A 13240-nucleotide genomic window follows, 5' to 3' on the forward strand; every position below is an offset into this window, starting at 1 on the left:
TGGAGCTGTAGAGAAGAGGCTACGGAATAAGCCAGTACATGCCGCATACCAATGCTGCCAACTGATGAAGAGTTGCGAATATGGAGGCATTACTTTTCACTCAACCCTCGTATTTGCGATAATACTTCGTATATTAGTACCTTGGTTATAAATCTACTCGTGGTAGTGTGGTAAACGCCTTTCGAGAAACTAGGAGAAAGCAATCTAACAGTTCATTTGCAGCTATTATTTTCAAGACATCCTGTATTTGTATGAATAAAACAAACTTTGTTTCACACTACTGCCTTATTTCTGAATCCGTCCTGATTTGCTGAGAGAAACGTGATTTCTTCCCTCTAGGATCCTTCAACATATGGGCGTCAGCAATATCGGTCTCCGATTCCGTGCATCTTTGACACGGAACTATTCGCTATGCAAGCAATTTCCGACAAATATGAGCTACGTCATTTAATTCCTTAACGTTTCCAATGCAAAATCTAACTGGAATTCCGTCAGGAACGGTGTCTTTTTCGCTTTACGTAACTTTTTTTAATGTCGTAGGTGCTAATATTCATATTAATCATTTTCTAGACTGTGCAGTGGTCAAATATTGGTATTGTAGTACCCCGCCGCGGGAATACATTTGTAAACGTGGAATTTAAAATTTCTTTCTGACTGCTATCTTCTGTCTGCTTTCGCCTCTAAATTGTACCATACTCCCCTAGTTACAGTCATACCTTCCACGTTACTTTCTGTTTGCATCATTATTTTCATTATTGTTATTTTCCAGTCTCTTAATTTTTCCATATTACTTTGAATAATGTCTGTATTTTACGGGAACTTTGATGGGAAGTTTTCCGGTGAAACGTTTGAAAAGAGTTCATCTCGACTTCACTCGGTTTATTATCTCTCTCTCTTCCTTCATCCACAAATTGAAGTTCCATCTCATGAAGGTTGTGCCAGCTAGCTTGTTTTCTTATGCGATAGTTCTTCGTGATAGTAAGGTTATCTTTGGCTGTTGCTTCCGTCAAATGAATGATCTGATTGGGGATCGGTGCTCGTGATGAAAGTGTCCATAAAAATGAGGTATCTGTTAACATGGAAAGTGGGAAAACGGTAATTCGATATACATGAATGACAAACCTTTGATGTTTAAATGAACTGAGTTGCCGGATTTGCACATTTATGATCGCTAAATAAATATTAAATAAATAACTTGGCCATATTCATCAGTTGCCACAACGGTTACCATTGGAATGTAAATATGGAAGTTTGCAAGGGAATACGTAAGCGTGTGCTCCGATAAAATTATCACATTTATTCCAGACCCAACTGCACAAAATAATAAACTAAACAACCAATAAGTGGGTGATGGTTGCTGTTCCTCATAACAATCTCGGCTGGGTTACCAAATTACACTTACAAGTGCGTCTTGGAGTCCCCAGCAGGATTTATCATTCATAACGGAAGGGTCAGAGGACTCTTTCAGTGGTTACATTCGGCACATATACGCATATCATAGAGATTCGGGATAAATATAAGAATAATAACAATAAGAAAAGCTTCACCAGTATGCACGTGGTTACCGAAATCTCGTTCCTTCGCCTTGAGTGTACGAAGCATGTGAACAAGAATTCATCGATAAGACTAAACTGCACCAAAGACGAAATTCTGAAGCTAATTTGGAAGTTTTACCCCGAGAATCAGTAACTGTGACATGTAACGATTCTCACAATCCGTCTCAAAGAAAAATTGTGCATAAAATGAGTGGTACGATTCAGAACAGCTAAGCAAATTGGACAGGATACATTGTTATGAGGCACTTTTTACGACGTTAGGGCTCTCAGATCCGTACTTAACACGTGCTGAGACGACAAAGACACGTGGGAACTAGTTTACGAACTGAAATCGAAATTGGCGAATATTCGGAAATCTGTTCAATCACAGCCGGCGGCGGCGGCCGAGCGGTTCTAGGCGCTTCAGTTCGGAACCGCGCGACTGCTACGGTCGCAGGTTCGAATCCTGCCTCGGGCATGGATGTACGTGATGTCCTTAGGTTGGCTGGGTTTAAGTAGTTCTAAGTCTAGGGGACTCATGACCTCAGATGTTTAGTCCCATAGTGCTTGGAGCCATTTTGTTCAATCACACTATACTCGAAAGATCACCAGTGAACTAAATGAAAGTGAAATGAGAAGATACATCAGGCGTCCACATGTTTGTACAAAGGTACAGCAGAACAATAGCTTGCATGGGTGGCTAAGGGTAACTGCTTATAATGTTCCGAATTTAGCAAGAAAAATTCCGTGTACCACTCAAAGAGCAATGAGTGATTAGGGCAAGACGTTAATTTTTACTGGAGCTGAAATCCAGAAAAATAAGATATTGAATTAACAATGAACAGGCACACTCAGTCGGTGTCGCCCGCCTCGTGTCTCTCGGAACACTGCCGAGCGAACTCTTGGAAACCACACGTCCCACTCCTCCGGAAGTACTCAAAGAGCTCTCTGTTATGTAGTGCCAACCTTCGTCCAAAGCGATTAGAAACCTCTTTGCTACCTGGTACGTGCTTGATAAAGTTGACTATTCTGCCTCAGTACCACACTACTTTTACTCCCACAGATCTACACGCTGAAAATTTTTTTCCACTGTCACTCATGCTATTCATTCTTCAGATGAGAGGAGGAAAGCATGCATGCATTGATGTATTGCAATTAAATATATTGAATATGCGTGTGAGGCTCCGATAATTATCAAAAATCTTAGTGAAATCTGAAGTGAAGTAAATATAACATACATTGTGGCCACCATAGACATACTCAGCTGCTCAGTCTTTTTTTATGTAGTTCACAGTCTGCGCCCAGAATTGAGGTTTTCGAGTTGGGGACATTAAGTTAAATGTCAAGCAAAATCATGAAGAGGCTCCTGCAGAGACCGTTCAATACATTCACAAAGACTGTGCAGGGAGTGGTTTTGCCATGCAAGGGCTATAACCATGCCACTAACGCAGAACTTATGAATGTTTACAGAAAGAGAGCATAGACAGTAGTAAATATAATCGAAATTGACACAGATAACAGGACAAATAAATCAAGGGACTGGTGCCAGTAAAGGCGGAAAAGAGCCCAGCACACCTGAAAGGGATGGGTGCGCCCAACCTAGACCACTGCAGTATGGGTAGAAAGTTGTAGCGTTACATTCGCTTGTGAGGTCATTTCAATCACATGATATCATGACCTTAACAAGTGAAGAATTTTCCCTTTAGTCCGCACAGCCTCTTAAACATCGCACGCTCTCATATATGGTATGCAGGTAACTTATCACTTCGCCGTCCCATCCATTCCTGCTGCACAAGGACCTTTCAACTGGCTTTTTGTACTTGCAATCATACCTCCTGAAAAGTTCTTGCGAATTTTCGTTTCGATTCTCTACTTCTAGTATTTTAGGCTAGACTATCTCTAATTGAGATCGCAGTCTAGAAGTCCGCTATGAGATCCAATTGCGCATCTCACCGCGGACTTCTAGACTGACCCACACACAACTGATTTCATCAAAGTGTACGGGCCTGAAGATGGCGTTGACGCAACGCCGAAACTACTAGCGAAGTAAATAAAAAATCTTAAGTACAGCTGTAGGAATTTCATTTTAATTAAATTATACAAGCTGTGTCCCACCTTCATCCAGTTTAAATATAGATGTACGAAGAGCAAATAACATTGTTCACCTAAAACCGGGTGCAAACCGCCACCAGTTTCTTTAGTGTTTCTGCCTGAGTCTGTTTTCACTAACAGAGCATTCCAACCAACCCTTCCATCCAATTGATATTCATTGTCAACATCTCGAATGAAAACACCGACATGAAAATGCTGAAGGTCACTCGCTGTCACTAGCTCTCTTCTGAAACCAGTGTAATAGTGTCAGGTGTAAGGACATTTAATTGCCAGGACCTTCGTGTAACACAGGACGGCATGTCCAGGATGACTGGTTGTGTAATACCAGCAATATTAGAGTCATGGGAAAAGAAGAGCTGAGCAAACACATTCTTTATTCAGTAAGACACCTGTACAGTGGTGGATGGCTTTGAATTGATACAAGCAATGAATCCCAGGCAGCAGTGACTAACTCAGCGCAGCACAAGTGGCATGTTTGGCCACAGCAGTGTGTGGACGCCTGTCAGGAGCGCTGCCTCATTAAAGTACAGCAGCTGGTGGTGGTCTTGCCTACGTGAGCCTGAAATAAGACGTCGACGGGCAGCAGATGCGTGTGTGCTGCACAGCTGGCTGCGTCGACGATCACTCAGGCATATGACATGCTGGCACACAGGCCCCAAACCCAGGAACCTTTGGAGATGCCCAAGGACGACTTGGAGTCACCCTGGAGGTGGTCCTCTTTTCAGGGCTCCAGCTTGAGCTCCAGAATCACCAGGTTAGCTGCTAGCAGATCAATCAACTAGACGCAGATTAATCAGCTAGACGCAGATGAAGCTGAATGGCCCACATAGGACTGTCTACTGGCATGGAGTACGTCTCCCCTTCAGTAGTAGTCAAATATAACATACTGCAAGGGTCTGAGCTGCAAATATTTATAGTGGCTCAGCCCAACTTTGGGGCGATGGGGCCCTGCCTATAACTGAAACATAGTTACATAACTGGCGAAGTACAGTTAGAAGAAATTCTCTTGGTAGTTTCAAGACTTAGAACTTATTAAGATTAATAGCAGAGCACAATTCCTTGAACAACTTTCCGCTCGTTGCAGAAAGTCACTGGTTGAAACAATACTCATATTTTGTTTGATGCTGTAGTTGCTGTAGTTTTTGTTGCATATTATCCTGAAAGTAAACGGGTTATGGCTCCACTGGGAGGTTTCCTAAGTCTTAAAAGTGTTTAAGAACAATATATTAACATTCATCTCGCTGCCAGTACTGTGGCGAAATTTCTTCTTCCAGTAATGCATTTCTGTCTTGTACTCAAAACGATGTAAACAGGTATAAAATGTAAGTTCTTGAAAATGAAACACTAGTCTTAGTCACTTAGCAAGTATTCTTTATATATGAATAGCCAAAAATCAACTTTTTCACACTTCATGGAATACCGATAATATATCCCACAATAGTACATCAGAAACGAGTTACATTTAGACTTTGCTCACCACAGATCACATCCGACTCTCCATTACTACTAGTAACCAGAAAAAAAACATTAAGAAAAGATACAGTACATAAGCTTCACATCGGTAACATGCGCAGTATAATACATATCGATTTTTAAACACAGGTGACAGTTATGTGGAATACTTTAAATCATATACTAATTGCATTTTGTTAAGTTTTGAACAATCAATTAATTTGGGATAGTATTTCATAATAAAAGAAGATAAATAAACATGACATAAATTATGGGTTACCAAATATCGAAATAATCCAACGAAATCACATCAGAAAAGCTGCATTACCAATGTTGCAAATACGAAAAGAGCAAAATCTTTATCCTGTTGTATGACTGATTACAGATGTATCACGTCTACTGTACTCCAGAATCACACTTGAGGAGTCCCGTTTTAATATCTCTTTCCCTTATCCTGCATACACACAAACACCATGCACATAATTGGATGAGATGTACTCCTGTGAGTAATAGTTACTTTTTGCACATTCTTCAACTTAACTGCTTTTTTAATGTGAAGAAAATATAACTTGGTGACCTCACATCGTTTCATATTTCCTAAATTGATAATGAAAAAGTAACGTACTGACAGTACGCGAGGATCTGACCTCTGAAAGACTAAACGTTTTGAAGAGTGTGATTTCGAAATTTGGGCTACAGAACGTATGGATAAATGACGGCAGGATAATGGTTAAGACCGAAAACGGAAAGCAAACAATTTGCAGTGTTAATGAACTGTGCTTTAGAAGCTAAATCATGTCTAATCTTGCTGCCTCTAACCTGTATGTTTATATTGTTTACACTGTCAACCATAACTTAACTAATGTATTATCAAATTGTTCGTTTCTCTACATAACTATTTTTTATCTCTAATAATTTTTCTCGTGTAGTTTTATTATTATTTGTATTATCAACTTTTCGTTTCTCCACATAACTATTTTCATCTTTAATTGTTTTTGCTCATGTAATTTTGTTAATTATTACATAAGATAGTCTCACTTCCACCCTTAATTAGCAACCCACCATCATACTTCAGTTGTTATCCTCATAAGTGCAATTAATATCACACTCTACCGTAACATGCAGATTACTCCCGTTGTGTTTAGCGAAATTCCTTCCCCTCCCAGCCCACGGCTACTTCCAGAACCGTTGCATACCTCGCTGACCTTGGCCGCAGATCCCATTGCCTCCCCGGGGACCCACCCTCTCCACCTCCCAGCCGCTTTCACTGCACAGAACTGGGAGGACACTCCCTCACCACCACCACCCCCCCACCACCTCCTTCACACGCCTTCCAAATTCCTCATGCCAGACCCTCTTGTCACCGCTAACCACGACCCGCAAACATCGGTCGGCAGCCTCCTCGGGCAATCAACACCCGAACGCACCAAGCTGCATATTGCACATGCAAATGTCCAGTCTCTACCACCTCACTTCGACGAGTTCAAATATATATTTCAAACTGCTGATATACACGTAACACTTTTGTCAGAGACTTGGCTCAAACCAAGTATTCATACAACTTCCGTAAACCTAGAAGGCTATATCTTTCTCAGGCACGACAGATGCAACACACGAGGGGGCGGAGTAGGGGCGTACATATGCTCTGATTTATCACCTACTGTACTACACACATCCGACAACAATGTAGATAAACAAGAGGAATATATGTTCATAGAGATCAAATCCCTTAACAGAAAGTGCCTAATATGTGTCCTTTACAAACCTCCTAAAGTAGGTGGGTTCGCCTGCTTCTAAACTTCCCTCTCTAGTCTCGAATCGTCATATGAACATGTAATTATAGCAGGTGACACTAACATTAATTTTCTGCGCAGTAGTCTTTCCACAAGGAAATTTAAGAGGATGCTTTCTTCCTCAAATATGACGCTACTTCAGCTGGCACCTACTCATCACACGACTGCCAGTCACACTTTTCAAAAATGGCTCTGAGCACTACGCGACTTAACTTCTGAGGTCATTAGTCGCCTAGAACTTAGAACTACTTAAACCTAACTAACCTAAGGACATCACACACATCCATGCCCGAGGCAGGATTCGAACCAGCGACCGTAGCGGTCGCTCGGCTCCAGGCTGTAGCGCCTAGAACCGCACGGCCACTCCGGCCGGTAGTCACACTTCCATAGATATATTCGCAACGAAATCTCCAAACAGAATAATCCGCACCTCTCAAATGTCTGCGCCTGGCATGTCTGCCCATGACATCATTTTCATGATGTATTCACTAGAATGTCCTAGAAAGAAACAAAAAAACTGTCTACATATCGAGACCTCAAACGCATAAATAGGCCTGAACTCGAAGCAGAGGCACAAGAAATAGTTTGGGGGGATGACCTCTACTCCTCTCATGGACATAAACGACAAATTCCAGGATTTCACTAACAAAATTACTCAACTATATGACAAATATGCTCCAATAAAGACCAGAAAAGTAAAAATGAAACCTGCACCTTGGCTGACTGATGAACTAAAACAGCTCATGAATCTCAGAGACGCTGCACATCGAGCATACTGTACTGTATACAAGCAGAAATGAAACAAAGTCAGTCAAGCGGTGAAAAACGATAAGCTCAGGCATGCCCGTACATTAGCTGACAATAGATGTAGACCAGCTATCCTGTGGAAAAATCTCCGTAGCCTCGGTTTAGGCAAAATAAAAGTTGCAGAAAATCCCATGGTCCCTGCTGAAGAACTAAACCGATTCTTCACATTACCTACAACCACAATTGAACCGCAAAAAAAAAAAAAAAATAGAGAATCATTGATTACTTCATGGGGATGAACGACTGTAGCAAAGAAAAATTCTGTCTACAGCACGTCACTTGCAGTACTGTCAAGAAATCCATAATGCGGATTAGATCAGCATCTACTGGACATGATGTTATCACTATCCAGATGGTAAAACTTATTATTGCCCTCTATAACAGATATTTTCAACGATTTCATTAATCACAAGTGTTTTCCCTGAGGCCTGGAAACTGGGACAAATTAAGCCACTGCCTAAAAAGGACATCGCCACAGCACCCTCTGACTACCACCCCATCTGCCTTCTTCCTGCACTATCAAAGGCCTTAGAATATATAGTTCATGACCAGCTCACCAACTACCTAACTACTAACAACCTACTACACGAATACCAATCAGGTTTCCGTAAACATCGAAGCGCAACATCCGCACTGATAAAGGCGACAGATGAACTGAAACTTGCCATGGACAGACAAGAAGCGACTATTATTTGCTTCTTATATTTCAGCAAAGCATTTGATATTGTCGACTTCGACATCTTACTAGCCAAACTTAGCGGTCTAAATTTTTCGCCAAGTGCAGTGAAATACTTTCGCTCATACATGACGTCTCGTCAGCAACGCGCCCTGTCTGGGAATATAAAATCACAATGTCGGCAGGTAGTGTCAGGCGTTCCCCAAGACTCAGTATTACGTCCTATACTCTTCTCTCTATATGTCAATGATGTGTCATCGGTTCTGACCTATTGCAAATATCATATGTATGATGATCACCCTCAGTTGTATCTAAGTGCGAAATCAAGCAATCTCAAAAAAGCTATTGAAAATTTCAATACTGACCTCGATGCACTGTCAAAATGGGCACAGGACATAGGACTAAAACTAAACCCATGTAAAACCCAAGCGGTACTTGTTGGTCACTCTAAGCTCATTACCCCAAAACATCGGGAATCCGTACCATCTCTTATCCTAAATGGAACAAATATTAACTTCTCTCCCTCAGCAAAGAGTTTGGGAGTAATAATAGATGAAAATCTATATTGGACAGAGTACGTAATTGCAGTGTGTAAAAAAGCATCAGCATCCCTTCATGTCCTACAAAAATATAAAAAACTCTTCCCTTTCGATCTGAAAAAGAAATTGGTACAAACGCTTATACTCCCAATCATTGACTACAGCGATATTATCCTACAAGGCCTCTCTCAGGAAAATTCGCGACGTCTAGATCTGATCATGAATGCCTGCCTCCGATGTATTTGTGACGTTCGACTTTTAGATCACATTTCACCAGCATATGCAAAATTGTCCTGGCTGCGTCCATACAAACGCAGAGATTTCCATACACTCTGTCTCATCTACTGCCTTATAAATGTACACTGTCCCTCATATCTCTCCTCGTCCCTAACGCTCATGTCGGAACAACATGACAGAAACACACCTTCCCATCGTAATAAAATCCTCTCTGTTCCACTGCGTCGCTCAGTCGCCTTCTCCAAGTCAGTTACAGTAGCGGGAACCCGACTCTGGAATAACCTCCCCCTTTATGTTAGAGAACTTAAAAACATGTCTGGCTTCAAAAAACAGTTAATGACGTATCTACTTGAGCAACAGTAATGCCTTACTCTGTACATGAATCCACTTCACCTCATTACTTCCCTCTTTCCCCCTCCTTAAATCTCCCTTCCCCAAAACTCGCTACACTAGTAAACATCTGCTTTACACACCAAGATATTAATGTACATCTGCACAAATCTTCATTACTATTGCCAATTTTTCTCATGTTTATCATTATTATTTGATTTTTTACTGTTATTATTATTGCTTTTATCATAATCTGTATGTGCAGCACCTGTTGTAAAAATACTGCCAGCATTTATTTTATTAGCTCTTAGTCATGTTTATCATTATTACTTGATTTTTTTTACTGTTATTATTATTGCTTTTATCATAATCTGTATGTATAGCACCTGTTGTAAAAATACTGCCAGCATTTACTTTATTAGGTCTTAGGCACTACTCTTTATTCATATTGTCACTAGAGTAATCTAATTTTTTCTAATTTAAACTATTGTCATGATGTAACTCTGATGTGTGAAATGCTGCATATGTGGAACACTGGTCCGATATAAGAGAGGGCCTAATGGCCCTAATCTAATCAGGTTAAATAAATAAATAAATAAACGTTATTAAAAAAATATTTTACTGGTATTATTTACTAATAAGAACATAAGAAGTCCATGAGATTGAGAAATTAGGTATATATCGTCTTACTTTGCAGACCTGAGAACTTTTTTAGGTTTAGTTATTTCACACACGAAAAACAGCAGCTGTTATTGTTTTCATCTGTTTAAAGTGATACGCATAAAATACAGAAGTTTACAAAATTATGCATGAGTCTTTTCCTCTAATACTTCACATTTTTCTGTAAGGATCCAGACAGATTTCGAAAACTTTTTCTCTGTAACCGATTGAACTAAATACTGATGTTTTTTGTCACTCACTTATTTTCTGTTTATTCCAGTCTAAACTCGAAGTACAGTCGTCTTTGTCCTCATTTGTTCTCAGTTCCATCTTTTGTGTTCCTTGCTCGTGTCACCATTTGCGTTATATTCATCGTGGCCTTTACACCAGTTTCATGATCTCAGTACCATTAGACATAGGTTTCTGAAAATATATCCATCCTAAGATTTCAGAAACTACTACATAGCAAATGGAAAAGTTTGTTTACAAAAGAGAAAGTCATAAATTCAGGTATGAATTCTAGCTTTTACTAAGACTAAACACATCCAAATGACAAATTTTTTTGAGATCTTTACGTAATACAAACGTAAGTTTTAAACTTATCATATAATTACACATTTATTTTAAAAACAGTACAATGAGTTTTATATAGATTACCTGACACATATATTTTGAATATTCAAGCAGTTATTTACAAATTTTCACACCCTCATTCCTAAATACACTAATGTACCCTTTTATCAGGAGAGTACATGGTACATCGAAGTAATCAAATGAATGACTAGGCCTCCGATTAATATGTAAATACATCATTTCGCTTTTAAGTAATTTTCATTCTTTATGTTGTTTTCCAAATAAATCATGACATTTGTAGTCTGAAAATGTTACTCAATATTTTTCCTCAATTCAAAGTTTAGTCCACATTTTTCCACATTTCAAAGTTTAGCCAATATTTTTACATAAAAATTGCATAAACCCATATTCTCAACGCTATATTATATGAAACTGATCTGTTCAAGGCGTAACAGCATAAAAAAATTCAAAGCGCGATTCATGGCTTCGGAATCGACAAGCCGAAAACGCAAATCGCATCATCTCAAGCAGACTAGTCTTTCAGATAGCCTGCAAAGTGTTGCTTCCCAGAAGTAATGGGAAGAGGGAAAGAAGCAAAATCTCTTCTGTAGAGTGAAGCATTGAAATTATGTTTTCGGAGTGGTGGGGAGAGAGCAGAAGTTTTTGACACTGCTGCCAAATTCCCCTGATGTCCTGTAGTGAAAATACCTCACCAAAGTAACAAGCTTCCATGAAAGCACATCTATAAACACGCTGTTATCAAACGTGGGACTTCTTTGTAGCAGTCAACATAATATTTAATTAAGGCAGCTAAAAGGCAATGTCTTTCGATGGCAAAGATTGTCGGTACCATCGACGCCCATAAAATCTACCAATCGAACTAGGGTACAAACGGTACCTTATATGCCTTCTTCATCGTAGATATTTCATGTGATTTCTATTCTTACACGTTTTCTGTTTCGTCATTCGATTGTCTTCCGTGTGGAACACAAAACGATTAAGCCTTACAATCAAGCAGGCTGGTTCATTCCAGCAATGCGAACAACAAGGCTGCAGCATTACACATTTCCTCATTGTTATGCTCGAGAGTTTCGTCAACGCGCAATGTCTGATTCTCACCTTCACATATAGTATGCTAGTTTGAGAGGTGGCAAGAGCCCCCTCCCATATTTCTATCTTACTCTGAGTAATTCGATTTTCCTCTCTAATTGCATGTGGTGAAAAGTTGCTATTCCTTCACACACGGCCTACCCACGCAGCGTCTCTCGTCACCCGGGTGGTCCGGTGACAGGCGAGTTCTGCTGAGCTTGAAAGGGTTAAGCCGACAGGTGTGAGAGAGTCGACTGGATGCTTTCCAGACGCCGACATTGTCATACAAGCGGGAGCGACACACCCAGAGGGGCCAGAAGGGGCAGCTGGGCTAGAGATTCCGTTGCTTCGCAGAAACTTAGTGAAAACACTTTCTGGTGGGCTACCAGCGAGGTGTGGGAATGACTTGTGTTCCCAAGCACTCTTGGCATGAAAATTCCCGCATTTTTTGCAAAATAGTAACTGTGATTGGCTTGCTCAGGGCATAGCTCCGTGACGTAGAAAAATCGGTGCATAAATTGGCGCCAACAAATCTCCATTGGTGTACTAGTAGTGCTTCGGCAATAGAGTGGAATTTTCCGCCGGTTTTCGAGTTGCCGATTGGAACGTTTAACCACATCCACTGTTGTATTGCTAGGAAGTCTTTAGTCTGGAACAACCAGACCAGGATAATTTGTTTTGGGCTATACTTGTGACATTATAATCACCACGACGGGACGTTGAAGCAACCAGCCATCGCCTCCAGTACGCCAGATCGTGTTCTTGCAGTTAAGAAGACAGCTTGGTAATGTATGTCTGCAGCACTGGCAGATTAGGGATTTTCCTAGGTGATAATCAGAGCTCAGCAGAGCGCGCCTGTTCGTCTTTTTCTTTGTCTTGGGTGTTCATTGTCTGAGTTCTCACTACCATAGCAGCAATTAATGTTGGGTTGGCTGTGTGTTTCTCTTAAGATTTGAGTTGCAAGGAATTGGCTCCGCACACCACTTCGTCTTAAATGTCACAATCTAGTTTAGGTACAACTTCACCTTCACAGCATTTATTTGAGTATCCAATTTGAGCCAATTTGATGTATTGTAAATGTTTCATGTGTTTTGTTTATTATTTTGAGTTTAGTCATAATAAATCATATTGTTATTTTGGACAGAACTTTCATTCTGTTAATCGGTAGAGCAACCCTTTCATTTCTCACTATGTTAATGAAACTTTCCTTTATTTAACTTATTTATCAAATTAAATTATTGCAGGTGCCAAACTCTTTTCTACTCCACTTGTGGGGTCGATTACAGTCAGTTTGCATTTCTTTTTAATCCATGTGCAACAGCAAAAGTTGGAGTTAGAGTAGGGGGACTTAGAGCATCATTTACATCTGGAGATTCTAGAAGAATTTAGTGTTAAATACACTGCTAGCCCCAGCGCCTTGCATAAAATGGCGACCCT

The sequence above is a fragment of the Schistocerca piceifrons genome, chromosome 3 (assembly GCF_021461385.2).
Source record: "Schistocerca piceifrons isolate TAMUIC-IGC-003096 chromosome 3, iqSchPice1.1, whole genome shotgun sequence".
Taxonomy (NCBI): Eukaryota; Metazoa; Arthropoda; class Insecta; order Orthoptera; family Acrididae; genus Schistocerca; species Schistocerca piceifrons.